Genomic DNA, 13,051 nt, shown 5'->3' with positions numbered 1-13,051 from the left:
GTTCAAGTAATGTTTCACAGGAAGTCTTCAAACTCTTATTTTGGGGTTGGCCTCACAATGTGAACCACTGACTTTGCCACCCAAGTAACTAAGATCACAACCTTGAGCTTACCATTCCACTTTCTATTCACTGTCACAAACACATAAAATGTGACGTTCCCTGGGCTGTTTTCAGAACCCTGGATCTATATGTTCCTAAACTACCATCATGAGCATCAACTGGCTCAGATAAAAACTCTAAACAGGGTCCTTCTGCATTCAAATTCCAACCTAACAGCAAATAAGAATGAAATATGTTTTTTGTTCCTGTGGCTCAAGAATAAGAAGTTAACATTTTTGCATTTTTTTCATTTTTTATTTATGTTTTAGCTGTTAGAATTTTATTTGAGCACATGAGTTGTGATTTTAAATGAATCGTTCTTGGAGTGAGTCAATCATAATTGTATAAGTGTGATATCACTTTTTTTTTTATCAGTTTAAGACCATGGTTTTGTTAATGCAAATTACTCTCACCTCTCCATTATTTCTACTTTACTGTGGGGACTCTTCTCCCGCTATGTGAATATGTGTTCTCACAGTCACTGCTAATATGTCCTGCACTAGCCAAAGGACAATCCCATCTGCCACAAACCTGTCCTGGCATGCAGTCTTTTGTTTTAATACCTGCTGCTCCCTCATATCATAGATTCAGCCTTTCAGCTGTTCAGACTCCTGCTGAGCCTGGCCACACATCATCTCTCAGGTCAATGTCATTGTCCTTTTTTTCTGCTTTGTCCAAATGTGTCACTGAACTTGGTATCTAAATGCCCGCACTGACAGGGTATATGAAAAAGGCACTACTGAGCTTTCTTCACTACTAAACATTTCTGTCCTACATAAGCCATGTGTAGGGAATATTTCCACCTGAATCTTGTGGAAAAATTTTATGTCATATGGACAAAGGAGATTCTCAAAAATGTCATTATAGGAAACTATTTTTAATTTTAATTTTTTGTGAACATACTGTACAGAGGGGTTACAATTACATGGGCAAGATAATGAGTACATTTCTTATCAAGCATTGCAGCCTCCTCCTTTGTTTACCCTTCATATCCCTTCTCAGCCTTCCCCCCCACTCAATCCTCCCCCCACCCCTGCCCCCAAGTTGTGAAGGACAGTGCCCAGGCCCAGAGTTCAGGCCCCACGACTGGACCAAAAAAAAAAAAAAAAAGAAATGGGGCTGGGAAGGTGGCTCAGTGGTAGAGCGCTTGCCTTGCAGGAAACTACTTTTTAATGGGCAAAAATATTAACACACACAAAACGGCATTCAATATAAAATTTGCACAACATTACTGATTGTAACTTCCATACTTTGTTAGTATGAATGAAAAATGTTATACCTATAGGGAAAAGCAGATTGGGACTTTAATATTTACAATATGACTTGTATTAATTTCCTAGTGTTATAATATCAAAACACAATTTTATCAGTTTAAGATATAATACATTTATCTGATGTATGACAAGATGTATTTATTATTTCAAAAGTCCAACTGGTTATAACTGAGTTTTAGCTTAGTATTCTATAGGTTGTCTACAACTGACCTACTATACTTAAGGGTAATAAAATCAAGGAAAAAAATGAAATCAAAATGTTGGGGTTAGACCATTTTGTTGGCCTTGTAAAAGTTTGCTTCACTCAGTTTGTTGATCAAGTACAATCTTTGTTGGTTGTAAAGCTTATGGCCCTGTCAAGGGCTTGTGTTAAGTTCCTTAAGAAAGGCAAATTCCTTCTCATAGAGCCCTTCTGTCTTTGCACCAACAAACCAACAATAAATTATGGAGTTTCCCTCACACTTGACATCTTTTTTTGGGGGGAAGGGGGGTCTGGTCGTGGGGCCTAAACTCTGGGCCTGGGTGTTGTCCCTCAACTCTTCAGCTCAAGGCTAGCGCTCTACCACTTGAGCCACAGTGCAACTCCCAGCTTTTTTCTTTTTTGCTTATGTGACGCTGGAATCGAACCCAGGGCCTCATGCATGCAAAGCAAGCGCTCTACCACTGAGCCACCTTCCCAGCCCCTTGACATCTTTCTTAATACTTATGCTACTAATTTTAAAAATTCCCACTTTTAAAAAGTTTTTAGAAAGCCTTGGATGATAAATAATACACTTGGACATGATAAATTATACAGGAATCTAGACATTCACACAATGAGAATAAAGGAGGATATTCTTAGGAGAGGATTACAAGGTCTCAATAGCTATGTGCATATGATCATATAAAATGATGCTTATCCAAAAGAACTCCAAGAAGTGGAAGTAAGAGGGGTTTTTTGTTGTTGTTGTTATTTTTCTTTTTTTTTTTATTGTGAAAGTACTGTACAGAGGGGTTACAATTACACGGGTAAGATAATGAGTACATTTCTTATCAAGCATTGTAGCCTCCTCCTCCCCATCCCTTCCCATCCCTTCCCATCTTCCCCCCCCCCCCACCAAAGTTGTAAAGTTTGTTTTCGACATAACGACTTGTACTTTTGCTTTTTTATTCTTCTTTGTTATTGTTTTCAATTTCTGTACCTTTTGTCTTATATGAAAGCTCATCTGATTTGGGGAGAATAAGGAGAAGGACAGAAATGGTAAATCAAATTGTCTAGTGATACTAGAAACTAGGTTGAAAGATGAATTATACAGCTTGAGGAAGAAGTGAGTTGGGAGGGAAAATAGTGGGAGAAATTGAGGTAAGAGGTGACACTTCAAAAACAAACATATTCATTATCTGACTTACATAAATACAAACCCTCCCTACATCATTTTTGTTAGGTTTTTAAAAAGAGGTGGCCGAGTAAGAACAACACCAAGCACGTGGTATTAGGGTAAGGGGTAGGTTTATTCATTGTTCTGGCTGACACCAGGCCATGTTGTCCCTCCACACGACTGGGAAAGGCCTGGGAAAGACCTGGGAAGGAGAGCTGAGAAAGAGAGCTGGGAAAGAGCTGGGAAAGTGCTGGGAAAGAGAGCTGGGAAAGAGCTGGGAAAGAGAGAGAGCTGGGAAAGAGGGTGTCTGGGCCTGGGCTAAGCCTTATCTAGGGTATGTAGCCACATCAAATTCCAATGTGACCTCAGCAGATGCAGATGTGACCCCTTCCAGGTGTCCCAGTTGCCTAGGTAACAAAGGTACTGGGTGGAGACTTTGCTGCAAGGAGTGTGGAGTCATCCAGGAGCGGGCCTTAGAATTTTTTAAAAGAAAGAAAGAAAATAAGAAAGAAAGAGAGAGAAAGAAAGAAAGAAAGGAAGGAAGGAAGGAAGGAAGGAAGGAAGGAAGGAAGGAAGGAAGGAAGGAAGGAAGGAAGGAAGGAAGGAAGGAAGGAAGGAAGAAAGCCTTTATAGATGAAAATGCTTGGAGCTTCTCATGCATCCAGAAGCTATAAATCCTACTGGCATCTTTTTGCTACTGGGTCAGTGCAGTATACATATAACAATACAGTTAAATAGGGCCCAGGTCGGAAGAAAGAGTAAAAGTTGTATTCTCTTAAAAAGAAGAGTCCAAGAACCTCTAAGAGATACCTCTTAGAGATTATTGTTATACACTCTCTGTGGCTATAATGTGCTGTGTGAATGAAGTTCTGTTGCTTCCTGTCCCAGTGAGAACTGAGATTAGTTTCTTGCTGTTTTTGAGATCCAAGCTCATATAGATGAGTTACAGCCTGTTTTTGGATCTCACAATTTTACATGCATAATCTTTTCCTGACTGCCATTCCTGGGTGCCTGGAACATGCTATCTGATGAAAGTTTTACAAGAACTGTTTCTTCTGCTTCTACAATTACATTGTATAGGACCAATTCCTATAACCAAGTTAGATTTCTAATTTGCTTTCATACATTTAACTCAGCCTTACTTAAACAGATTCTTTGCACAGATACCATGACTACTGCACATTTCTCAGCATAAAGCCATGAAAAACAGAAATTTCTAGTAAAGTGGAAGAAGACCACTAGCTTTGGCTGGTTAGTTGACTGTAATAAACTCTAATTACTGTTCATGCTCTTGGCAGCATTTAATTCATTAATTTTCCTATGTCCTTGTTTGAGGTAAATTGATGCCAACTGTCTTTGCTGAAAGAAAAAATGTCTGACTCTTTTCATTTTAATGCTACATGACCAAACATATTTCTACCACTGTTTGTACTCTGTCTTAATGTCTGACCTAGAAAAAGGTGCTGTGACCTTTTTGATTATTGAACTGGGTTGAATACCATGAAAGTAAAATTACACAGTCACAAATCTAATCACGGAAGCACTTTTGCCAGAGAGAATGTATGTTTTAAGATGCATTTTCACAGCCTCTCTAATGTGGGGAGAAAAAAAAAAAGAGCTACTAATATAGAACAAGCAAGGCAAATTACAAAGGAAGGATGATGTGAAAACCTCATTAACACCGTGAAAGGCTGTTAGCTGCTCAGAGGGGCCAAAGCTGCAATTACCTCACACTTTTCTACTCAGATTTCTTCACATTTCCAGGGAACTTGGTTGCAAAAAGTTATCTGTTTTATATTAAGTGGGTCATTTGCATGAGTGTCCTCGGCCTAGAGAGACACAGAGCCCTGGGATCCCTACAGGCAAGAGAACTCAGTAATGGCAAAAGTGTCAGGCTTCTTGACAGTTATTACCTGCAGAATCAAGTCTGATTGTTCTGATTCCCAGGGTTAATGCACCATCCTCTTCAGTTCAATTACCTAATGCATTTTAAGGGCTTGTGAATTTTCCGGGAGTGTAATTTTTATATTGCCAGACCTTGGCTCTTGCCTTAGCTCTGCCGTTTAGCATTCCTATGACCCCTGGTGGGTTATTTCAACTCCTTAAATCTCAGTCTCCTTATCTGTCGAAGCAGTTTATCAACTTTTCTACCCACTGTACTGATTTATGATAAAAATGCTATGCAGTTAATAGAGCTTGAAAAGGAATTATAGATGCTTAATCATAAGCAAATAGGAAAGACTGTATTATTCCAGTGGGAGTTTTGAGGATGTCAAAGTGATTGGCATGACATGGTTGAGGGACAGAGTGGAATTTTGACACATGTTCATCAGAACTAAAACTATAGACATCTGCACAGAGAATGCAAGGGTGATTCTGGCTTAGTTCTGAGAAAGTAGGATCACTCCGTGCATGATAGAAGAAGGGTGAAATGCAAGATAACAAAGTATAGATCATGAAGGGCCCCCCAACCCCAGGTTCCTTCCAGATATAACAAATAAGTTAGCACAGTGGAAGAGCCATGTAAGGACAGAGGAAGGAAGACCCATGTTTTTAATCAAAGTATAAAATACCCTGAGCCCTGACAAACACTTTTATTTCAGGATTTTTATTACAAATATATTGAGATGAAAGTTACAGATGATGTCAGTGTACACATAAATGTAGCTAAATAAAGCCCTATATTTTTTATAAAATACAGTTTTTTTTCATTTGAAAAAAATTAAGCCTAAGTGAAGTTAAAAACATATAATCTAAAAGGGGAATCAATCATTTCTGTATGATATTTTTTCTAGGAATCAGGTTTGCCCATTAATTTTAGTTTAAAAACATTTCAACTTGCTATCTAAAGTGAGACCAATAAATGAATCATTATCAGCAAAAAGGAGAGAGCGAATGCCAATGGGTTTTTTGAAACATAGGATGTTTTCCACATTTGTAATTATATTTGATTGATATGTAGTAATTTTATATATGGATATAATAGGGTTAGGAAGGTGGCTCAGTGGTAGAGTGCTTGTCTTGCATTCATGAGGCCCTGAGTTCGATTCCTCAGCACCACATAAGCACAAAAAAGAGTCAGATACATATTTTTGTATATATGTATAAGTTATGTAAAGCAGAAGTGTACGTTTTTAATGTAGCCTTCCTCAAATTGGTTCTTTTGGGGAAAACTTGAAAAATTCATTCAGCTGTTTTGAAATTCAGATTACACTATTTCTGTCTGTAGTCACCATAATCTGAAAACTTATAGAAGATTTTTATTTCGCAGATATCTGAATTTGAGTTTTATCTACTGGAGAAAACCATAAGGTTTGTAACAACTGCATATTTTTAAAAAATGCATTGTCAATGTAACATCAACTAAGACAAAATAGAAAGTACAAAATTTCTAAAAATACATTTATATCCCAGAATATTATTGGAGGGAGTGTCAGTTTTTAAAAACTTCCTGGTTTCTATGTGAAAAAGAAAAAAGAAATAATCCAAAAGCAGATAACAAAGTTATGGTCAACACCAATCACTTCCAAGCTGTGAGACTGATGTCTAATTGAGAAAATTCCAAAGTGACTTATCCTGGAATTACTATGGATCAGTGCCTGTGATGCCTTCTGATTTTAGTATCTTGAGTAAAATGTGATCTCTTATTGTTATGACTGCCCACTGCTGCATGTGGAAGGTATGCATATGCATGTGTGTGTGCATAGGATGTTTAAGGACACTTCATCAGTTAATAGATTTTTAATGGATTTTTTTTATTGTAAAGATACTGTACAGAATAAGGTAATAAGTACATTTCTTATCGAGCATTGTTACCCCCTTCTTTGTTTTTCTCCTACCATTCCTTTCCTCCCCACCTCTCCACAGGTTAATAGCTCTTTAAATAACCTTACCAACGGGCAGAACTGCAACAGAAGAGTCTCATCTACACAAAAGCATTGTTGATATCATGTCATCCTTGATCTCAAGACTGATTCTGAAGTGAAGAAATGAGATGACTTTGCAAAGGTTCCATTTCATTTTCCTTACAGAAAGAATGTAATTTATCTTGGCCAGAGGATAAGTTTTGGCATTCTATATTTTGCAAAAGTAGACATGGAAATATATTTGTTACCCTGTCATCTTCTTTTTCATTCACCAATCAGTATGTGGATCCATCTTCTATTTGAAACTGGATGCAACTTTATATAGCTCTATAAATAAAATATGGTACACATGGCAGGCTTTAGTATCCAAAGCTATGTCATAAAAGACTATTTGAGTTTGGCTTGACATTCTCTCTAAAGTCACATACCTTTGGATTCTAACACATAAGGTTGATATGTTAGGGAGGTCCTACAGACTAGCACATAGAAACAGAGAGGCTATAAAAACCTCAGCTCTTCCAGCTCCAATTCTGTAAGTACCCTCCATCATCCCCAGATCTGTAAATAAATTACAATTCAGTGATTCTAGACTCAACCTCTCTTCAAAATGTGAATAAAATATAATATAAAATTATATGGCTGAATAGTAATAAAATATTGTTTCTCTAGCAATTAAATTTTGAAATGACTGTAATTCAACTATAGATAACCAGAATATATAAAGTTAAATCTCTCTATTGTTTTTAAAACTATAACTGAGCCGCAATGAATTACAAATGCTTTAAGTTCTATGTGGAGGATAAAATGTCTATGCTAACAATTACAATTATGAAAATAACATTAAATGGGATATTAATTAATGACACGTGAACAAAAGCAGTGAAATAATTAATTTCAATACAGTGTTTACCTCTTGGGAAGGGGAATATAATTATCAAGAGGTTCAGAGAAAGCTTTGTTATTTAATTTGAGGCTCAATTTATCAACCTTCTTGAAACATAAATTATCCAAACACTTTACAAATTATTTTTGGTATGTATAATATATCACAATTAGCTTTTTAATGTTACAATTAGAAATTCATGCAAAATAAAATCTCAAGAATAATACAAATATGTTTATGTATCATTAGACATTTTGGTGTCTAGGTGAACCATTGATAAAAGAGGGACAAATGACTTGAACTGACACTGGTTGCTCATGACTGTAATCCTATGTATTCGGGAGGCTGAGACCTGAGGGATAGCAGTTTAAAGCCAGGCCAGGCAGGAAACTGAGATTTTTTTTTTCTTCAATTAACCAGTAAAAAAAAGTTGGTAGTGGAGTTCTGGCTCATGTGATTGAGCACTAGCTTTGAGTAAAAGAGTTCAGAGATAGGGATCAGGCCCTAAAGCTCAATCTTAGAAACAGCACCAAAATTAAAAAAATAAACCCAGAAAAAAAAAACAACAACAGAGAAACAGAGATAAATTCCCTTATACCATGCCAGGAAGTTAATATAGAATTTCCAAATAACCACCATGTGTGACATAACAAATAACACTTTATCAGGTACCAGTGGCTCATGCCTACTACTACTAGCTACTCAGAAGACTGAGATCTAAGAATTGTAGTTTAATTCTATTTTGGGTCTTATCCCCAAATAATGAGCAAAAAGTCAGCAAAAAAATAATGAGCAAAAAGGCCCAAGTAGTAGAGTACCACGTGAAGGTAGATGAGTAAGAAGGATCAATTTTTTTTGTAGATTTTTTTAATTGTATGAATACTGTACAGAGGGATTACAATTACATGATCTCGGTAACGAGTACATTTCTTATCAAGCATTGTAGCCTCCTCCTTTGTTTCCCCTTACCATCCATTCCCATCCCCCCCCCCCCCCCCCCCCGCGCCACCCCCCCACACCAAAGTTGTAAAGTTCGTTTTCGACATAACGACTTGTACATCTCATTGTTGCAATGGGTCTACCTGTATCCCTAGTTAAACAATTTGTTTTTTCCCTTCCCCTCCACAAATTATACCGACATCAAATACAGTGAAAGCAGGGGTTATACTGTGGGGGAGGGACATACAAAGAACAAAGAAATAATCTTATAAATGTGTTAGAAACAATCGCATGAAAGAAAAGAAAAACATTTGAATACATATCTTAGGGTTCATTTCCCTAAATGAGTACATTTCTTATCAAGCATTGTTGCCTCATCCTTTGTTTCTCCTTCCCATCCCTTCCCATCTGCCCCCATCCCTTCCCATCTGCCCCTCCCCCCGCAGGTCAATCTTGATTTCAAGTTCAAGTAGCAGAAAGAAAAAAAAAAAAGACAAGTCTTTCCATTTCCTAACAAATAGGGTGGTGGTGTCTCATATTAAGTGAAGTAACTCAGTCCCAAAATTTTAGGTCCCATGGTTTCCTTTATTTGCAATAATTAGGATACATGTAGGATAATCTTATCAGATGAACCGAAAAGCTCAAAAAACTATGTACAAATGACCATATAAGATGATATTAAGTGAAATGAACCCCAAGATATGGACATAAGAGATCTGTCTTTATTGTTATTGTTTTAAATGTACCACGTGATTTTATTTTTGTTGTTGTTTCCTTTTTATGTTCTTTCCCCTATGGAATCTTCCCTGTTGTCACTGTACTTGATTTTGGTACCCTGAATCTTGTATATACATTTGTCTAATCTAGGGCGGGGAAGGGGAATAACAAAAGGCTGAAACAAGGACACAGGATGACCCATTGCAACAAGGATACCCACAAGACAGTATATTGGAAACCAACTTTACAACTTTGGGGTGGGAGAGTGGAGGGGAGGGAAGTGATAGAAGGGAAGGGAAGGGATAGTGGGACAACAACAAACAAAGGAAGGGGTAACAATGATTGTCAGTAAGATACTCATTTCCTTACTCATGTAACTGTAGCCCCTCTCTTCAGCATTTTTACAATATTTTTTTAAGACAAGAGAGCAATAATATTACTAGAGATCCAGATTCACAAAAAAAAAAAAAAATTGAGGATCTGAGATGGAAGAAAGTAGAAGTGTGATGTGATGTAAGAAGTTGGATAGGCCATTTCAAAAATTTTCTACATAATTTGAATGTTTTATTAATTTGATTGCTTTAAAGATTAACTTTGTAAAGGTAAACATTAATGGACATGAATAAATTGAATGTAGCTTCTGGTAGAATGAAGTCTAAGATTTGAGGCCAAATAGACTGTGAGAAATACTGCTTAGTCACAAAGAGGTCTTTGTGGACAACTCCAGTATTGACTTAGATACCTTAAATACAGTGATTAACAACTGGTCTCTTCCTGAATACATTCTTTCAGTTTAGTTTCATCAAAAGGCACCTCATCAAAAGTGACCACCTGTGGCTCACTCTTCTAATCCTAGCTACTCAGCAGGCTGAGATCTGAGGATCACAGTTCAAAGCCAGCCTGGGCAGGAACATCTGTGAGATTCCTATCTCCAATTAAGCACCACAAAAATCGAAGTGACACTGTGGCTCAAGTGGTAGAGCACTAGCCTTGAGCTGAGGGACAGGGCACAGGCTCAGAGTTCAAGTCCCACTACCAACAAATAAATACATGAATAAAGTTAAAATAACGCAAAGTTAAATATACGTTGTTCAATATATGACAAAGCTAACTCAAGAAATTTAGCATGTGTGCTTGGGATTTCTCTATATGTGTTCTTTCAGATAAATTTTATTGATCAAAACATACTGATGTGATTCTAAATGATAGTATGCTTTGAGATTAAGAAAAATCATTTTCTTTGTTTAATTCTTTTAATTGTTAATGATTTACATTTTTTAAATAAAGTTGAGCCTTATTTTAAATCTCCAGAGTCATAAAGGTGACAGCAATTTGCACATAAAATGACATTTCCTTAAATAGTGTATGGGATGTTTAAAAAAATAAGTTTATACAATCAATCAGAAAAATCCTGGATTTTTCACGTTTTCCTCTGCTTAATTGTGATTATCATCTGCTTGCTTTTATTTATTCTATTGATGTGATTTGTCATTTTAACTGAACTTCAGACACTGAACATAACTTTTGTTTCTGGAATGTTCCTCATTTGGCAATGTCATTGTGGCTGACTTTGAGAAGGGCTAAGACTCACTATCACAGGTTATATGTATCATGTAGAAGCTGGGAATAGAACTAAATGAAATTTCTTTAGAGAATTTATAAACAATTTAGCTTTAGGCCTGGCTTACTTTACTTAATATAATTTTTTCCAAGTCTTTCCTTTTCCTAACAAATGGGGCAATGCCATTGATGTTGGTATAATTTGGGGAGGGGAAGGGAAAAAACAAATTGTTTAAATAGGGATACAAGTGGACCCATTGCAACAATGAGATGTACAAGATGTTATGTCGAAAAATGAACTTTACAACTTTGGCCAGGGGTGGGGGGTGGGGGGAGGAGATAGGAAGGGAAAACAAAGGAGGAGGCAACAATGCTTGATAAGAAATGTACTCATTTACCTTGCCCATGTAATTGTAACCCCTTTGTACGATATTTTCACACACACACACACAAAAAACAATTTAGCTTTGCCACTGTCTTAGATTTACTCAGTATAATCCACATTGTTTGTCATATAAAACTTGATTATACATTGGTGTGGCTGTTACAGAAGTAACAAAAAACTAAAATAGTGATCAGGTCTGAGATATTCCCATGTCAAGAGCAATGATATCGAACCATAGTGCTTTTGTATAGTAGAAATAAAATGGTGAGTGTGTCAAGGCCTACGTACTGTTTTTTAAGTGGTATTCCATGATAATTCTTGCTTGCAAATTGATTATGACCTTTACACATAATTACATCAGCAAGAGTGACAGCGAATGAACAGTATAGACTATTCCATTTTCTACTTGCATTCACTTGACATTAGGCTTATATTCTCAATCTGAAGAATCACACTCAAGCTTATCCTGAGGGATTTCTGAAGCACAATAGCACAGACACTCTGGTTATTATGACTGACTTGTATCTGAAGCATTTCCCTCAGTTTTTTTTTTTTTTCAGCCATTATTTTTAAACCTGAATAGAAAACTAGCTAAGCCAGATGTGAGGGCTGTAGAATCCCAGCCAGGTAGGTGGCAGTGGACAGAAGGATAGCTTTATAAGGCAAGTCTTGGGGAACAATAAAGCTATGAGATTTTCCTGAATAACCACACAAAAAAACACAGAACTTTGAAAGAAAACAGTGTTCCATTCTGTCATATTGATGACTTTAACTAGATACTTCCTCATAGTCTTGTTTAATATAAATTGAATTCAATTACGCTATTAGCTTTTAGAAATAAATGTTTTACAAATTCTAAGTACTTTATTTAACATTTATTTTCATCTGCCAAATATCTTTTTTGGGATAGCAATGTTCAAAATCTTACTTTAGTCTATTTACTAAAGAGATAAGTCTTAGTGCTGGGCTGAACACATGTAATTTTAGCTCCTTGGCAGACAGATATTAAGAAAGGGTTCAGTGCTTGCTTTGGCAGCATATAATAAAATTAGAATGATACAGAGATTAGCATGGCCTCTATGCAAGGATGACATGCAAATTCCAAAGCATTCCATATATGTATTTATATGTATATAGATATATGTATATAGATATATGTATATAGATATGTGTGTACATATGAGATGGTTCAAATCAATTTCAGGCTTATAAAAAAGTTTGTAAGACCTTCATTTCAACTAATTACTATATGGTGGCTCAAGTTAATTAAGACAAAAGGTGAGACTTTATTTCCCTTCCCTTCTCCCTTCCTTTCTCTTTCTTTCTCTCTTTCTTTCTTTCTCTTTCCCTCCCCCTCCCTCCCTCCCTCCCTCCTTCCCTCCCACCCTCCCTCCCTTCCTCCCTTCCTTCCTTCCTTCCTTCCTTCCTTCCTTCCTTCCTTCCTTCCTTCCCTCCCTCCTTCCTTCCTTCCTTCCTTCCTTCCTTTCCTTCCTTCCGGCTTAGAGCTTGGATGCTGTCTTTGAGCTCATTTGCTGAAGGCTAGCATTCTAACACATTGAGCCACATCGCCACTTCAAGTTTTCTAGTGGTTAATTGGAGATAAGCATCTCACAGATTTTCCTTACAAGATTGGCTTTGAACAGCAATCCTCAGACTCCCAAGTAGCTATGATTACAGATGTGAGCCACCATCAACCAGCTCATGATTTTGTATAATCATAAACCAACTAAATTTTTTAAAAGTCCCTGAAATCTTCTGATTTACAAATAAAATGCCTTTACTAATAAGAGAAATCGAAAATATGATGGTATCTATTTCTAAAATACTTAGAATATGTTTAGATAAGAGTTGGAATATTTTTAGAACTATGTTTTAAACATAAATTTACTATATAAAAAGTTTAATAGTTCTCAGTGACTAAGTAATATAGGATCTGGCACAAAATCCCTTTCCTATCTCAATTAATTTC

The 13,051-nt window shown here is 36.5% G+C and overlaps 1 pseudogene; it reads left to right on the top strand.

The window, feature by feature from the left end:
* Positions 1-12,104: 12,104 nt before the first annotated feature.
* On the top strand, positions 12,105-12,203 carry LOC122117936 (annotated as a pseudogene).
* Positions 12,204-13,051: the final 848 nt, after the last annotated feature.

This window comes from Dipodomys spectabilis, unplaced genomic scaffold (genome assembly GCF_019054845.1).
Source record: "Dipodomys spectabilis isolate Male_0828 unplaced genomic scaffold, ASM1905484v1 ptg000145l, whole genome shotgun sequence".
Lineage (NCBI taxonomy): Eukaryota > Metazoa > Chordata > Mammalia > Rodentia > Heteromyidae > Dipodomys > Dipodomys spectabilis.
The sequence above is the reverse complement of the archived record's forward strand: the minus strand, read 5'-3'. Positions and strand labels throughout refer to the sequence as shown.